Source organism: Callospermophilus lateralis, unplaced genomic scaffold, assembly GCF_048772815.1.
Source record: "Callospermophilus lateralis isolate mCalLat2 unplaced genomic scaffold, mCalLat2.hap1 Scaffold_182, whole genome shotgun sequence".
Lineage (NCBI taxonomy): Eukaryota > Metazoa > Chordata > Mammalia > Rodentia > Sciuridae > Callospermophilus > Callospermophilus lateralis.
In genome coordinates, this window is record NW_027512854.1 from 1,062,434 (window position 1) to 1,066,939 (window position 4,506).

Here is a 4,506-nt window from a genome sequence, read left to right on the forward strand (position 1 = left end):
ATATAAAATGCCAAAATATGCTCCATGCAGAGCCACAATTAATTGATCTTTCTTTTCCTTCAAACATTTGCCATATGTGTTTTCTCCATGTTGCATTCATGCTTATATATATTTTTCTCCATTTTTTGTGGACATGATTTTTTTTCTTTTTTTGGTACATACTTCAGCACATCTCTTAAAAGCAAAGACATTCTCATTTATTACCACAATATGAAATTTATTCCTGAGTTAGCTAATAATAATGTATGATTATTATCTACTTTCTAGTCCATATTCAGATTGGCCCAATTATCCAAAAATGTCATCTTGGTTTTTTTCCCCCCTAAACTAGGATCTAAACACAATTTATGCATTACATTTGTTTGGTATGTTGAACCAACATTCCTAATAAGCAGTTTTCATGAGCTGGAATCATCTCTAAATTAGAGTGAAACAGTCCTCTCCAGCTGAGGCAGCTGTTAGGGGCTGACCAAGAAGGTCTCATGGGAATATATGTGTCTTCCCTCTGATGTCTGTGGACCAATCAGTAGGAGGAGCTGGAATCACTGTGCCAGGATGGAGAGTCTCAGTGATGCAGTGGAAGGCAGAGCCACGCAGCTTCTTGATGCAAAGGCCATGGATTCTGAGGAGCTAAACCAGAGCCCCAAAGCCATGGCTGGTTATGTAAGAGTCAACTGGGAGTTGACAGAGGAGACATAAAAGCAGTGTGAAGTGTAAGCCTATGGACATTTTGGGAACAAGGGACAATTGCCAGGAGGTTTGGGGACCCTTTCTGAAATAAGATGTCAGATTTGGACAACAGGGGTCCCTGAATGTGTGTTTTTACCCTCACTTCTTATTTTGTTTTTCATTTCCATTTTTCATTTGAAAATGAACATGCCCTTGTAGATATATAGGGTTTTTATTTTCTTGAATTTGCTGCAGTCTGACTAGATGGCCCTTAACGATCACAACATCATTAAGACATGTTGTAACTAGTACTTGGCTGAGGTTCCCACCACAGGTGCCTCTCGCCCTCTGTCCTGGCCTTGGTTAGGGAGCGACTGTCACCTGTGGCTGCCTTCCCTTCTGTGGTGTGAGTTGCAGCCCCTGCGCAGATGTGGTACCTGGCTGTGGTGCAGTGAAGATGCTCCTGGAATAGATACACTGGCCCAGGGTTGTGAGTGTGCAGTGGGGAGAACACTATGGGAGCACCCGGGCAGGAAATGGAGAAATGAACGCATGGCTGCGTGCATGAAGATGCGATAATTAGTATGTTTTCTAAGAGGTTAGTACTAAAGATTATTGGAAGATGATGTGAATATTTATTCGATGGATACTTACAGAGTGCTTATTATGCCATAGCACTGTTTTAATGACTGTGTAAATAACACATTTAATTTTCTTACAAGCTTAGTGAGTAAGGACTATTCAATTTCTTACCTCATGTTCGAGGAAACCAAGGCATAGAGAGGTTCAGTGACTCACCCAAGTTCACATGGGTAGGATGTAGTGGGATCACGACTTGATTCCAGAGTCAGCTCCCAGCCATGTCACTTTATGATCCATAGTCAGAGAAATCGTTTCAGGAACTTGTGGGTGCAGATCTCCTTCCCAGGGCTGCTGCTAATACTGTCTTGGACTCAGAGAGCAGAATACTTGTTCCTGGCTTTGTTCTCTTGAGGGAGCCAGGTGTCTCAGCCATTCTTAGGGCCTGATGTCTCACCTTGTTCACCTTCACCTGGCAGGACTTCAGTGACTGGGGATGCTGCATGTGGGTGCCCCGGGACTTTAAGGAGTGGCTAAGGCACTTGATAGAGCTGGGAAATCCGTGTCATCTCAGGGTGTTCAGGAGGGCTTCTGAGCTGTCATGGTGGCTACGCCCAAATCACCTATCCTTCCATATGACCTGATCTGGTCACCAGGATTTCAGACCAGCACAAAGGTTGAGCCAGGGGAGCTCCACTGTATGTTGGCTGAGCAAAGCATCAGAGTTCTGCTGGGCTTCTCTGTAAAGCCAGAGCCAGGGGCATCAGCTCCCATGACAATGTAATTCTCTCTTGAAGAGGAGCATTTGTTGGTGTTTCATATTGTTGTTCAGTGGTTTGAATTGGTGCCTATAGCTTGTCTTCACGTGTTGACAGAGCTGAAGTAGGGCCATCAGTGGTGTGGTCTTCCAGAGTTAGAAGGGACCTTGAACAGCTAACCAGCCCCTACAGTGGTTTTGATCATTGCCACTGAACAAATCTTTCCTGAGCTCATAATCATGCCTGCACACACGAAAGAAAACAGAAAATAAAAACACCTCAGGGAGCTTGCAATCTAGTGGATCTTCTCATACTCAGGCTTTTGTGAAAAGAAGAACTGGAAGGGAGAAGGGCTGCTGCAGGGGATCACAGGAGGACAGTGCTTGGCACCATGGGAAAGAGGGAGGTTCAGCAGGCACACCCCAGAGGAACAGGGACAAGGATGGCTCAGGCTCTAGAGTCAATACACCTAGATCTGATTCTTGGTACCACTATCTATTTGATCTATGATGGAGAGCAAATGGTTTCATCTCTCTAAGTCTCAGTTTTCCCAATTATAAAGTGGGCTAATAGTATTTACCTGTTGATTTACCCAGGATAGTGCCTGAGGCATTGCATCAATTGACATCTAACAAAATAAGAGGAGGGCCATTTCGCACAGGGAAATGTATTGCCACAAATCTCAGCGGGTTCTAGGTTATTACTCAGTCATTACTACAGTCCATTGACTGCACTAGCAGCCTAATGAAGACCATGTGGCCAGGAAAGGACTCATGAGCCAGGCAAGCTGTATCTTCCCAGCATTTGACCTGCTGAGCCTACCCTTGGGGGGCCTCACTTTCTCTGTCCCTGAAATGGTCAGGTAGCCTGGATAAGTCTAGAAGTGTTTACTGCATGGAAGCAGGAAGCAGAAGACAGTGCAGATCATGCTTGCTGAGCTTGCAATGCAGCAGCCCTATCTTCTCCTGAATATGTAGAAGCCCATTGGGATGACTCACCAGGGACTAGAGGCTGGCCTCACATGGAAAGGGGTGCTTAAAGAATTTTTCTCCCCTAAAGGAGTATGGAACCTAACTATACAGGTTTAGAGAGAAGGCAAGAGAAAGAAACAGAAAGGAACTCACACTTATTACTTGCCTACCATAGCTAAGCACTTCCATCTCTAAACCCCTAGCCCTTGCTTCAAGCCCAGTAGGCAGGCAATATCATTCCTATGTTGTTCTGATATGGGCTTAGTGAGGCTCAGATAAGGCAAATAGTTTGCCAAAAGTCACACAGCTCTCTGAATTTTAAAACACTTTCCACTAAACCTCTCTCCTTTTCATAGTGTGGCGAGACAGGAGGACTACATCTTGGGAGACAGGGAGTTGGCATCAAGAGTGTGACACTGTAATCCCTGTTTATACAAACAGTTCTGGGAGGAAGCTTTTTAGCCATTTTAGCTTGTCGAGCAGTAGATAGGCAGGGTTCTGCATAGTGGGGATGGAGCAGATCTAGGCTCTGCCCTTGTGAGAAGTAAGAAGAGTAAACATAACCATGGTTAGGCATGGCCAGAAAGGTAATGTAATGGATGGAGAAGGACTGGGAAGCTGGTGGGGTCGTGGATATTGTCATAGTTCTGACTCTCCTCTTCTAGGAAAGAACTTGGGTGTAAGTCACTTATGTGCAATGTTGATTCCAGGAAGGCTGGTGGAGGGAGTAGGGAAGAGGTGAGGAGGGAAGAGACACTCATAGAGGGTAAATTCATACTGAGGCCACCCCTATGGGCACCAAGGGCTCAGTCCCACTACTTCCTCTGAGAAACTGTGAAGTCATTGCAGGATAGCTGCCCATCAGGGGGTGAGAAGACTGAGGCATTTGCCTACCTGCCTGTGCTCTTCATTGCCATGTATTTCTTCTAGGAGCATTAATTCCAAACTACTTGTACCCTGCCCCACATGTGGGTTCTTACTGCCAGAGTTCCCAGTGCCCTACTTGAGGTAGGAAGTCTGCATGATATGGAGAACATCTGTGAAAGCCACATGGGTCCATATGTCTTCTAGAGATGGTATGATTGGGGGCAACATTGGAATTGAGACCTAACCAAGAAGAGGCAGATATGGAACAGCCAGGATGCTTGCTGGGGACCCATCCTTTATCTGTCTAAGGGAACCTGCAGAAAGCTCATCAGCCACCGCCTAGGAGGTGCAAATCCCTAGCCAAGGTGCATCTCTGCCTCCTCATGCTCTTTTGACCTGTCCATGGGATCATGCAAATATGTCTTACTCTTCTTTAGTCAACAGAACTTACAAATAGCCTTAGAAAAATATGTCCCACTTCAGATGATTTAAATCCTGCTCAGTCACACCAGACTCTACCTTTAAATGCTTCAAACACTCAAACAACTCTAAGATGTGCCTAAGTGTTTCCACTACTCTGCCACACTGCTGTATTTAATCCCAATGCCCATTTACAGTCCTTTAATACATTCTGGTTTTTTCTGGAAGAGAAGCTTGTGAAA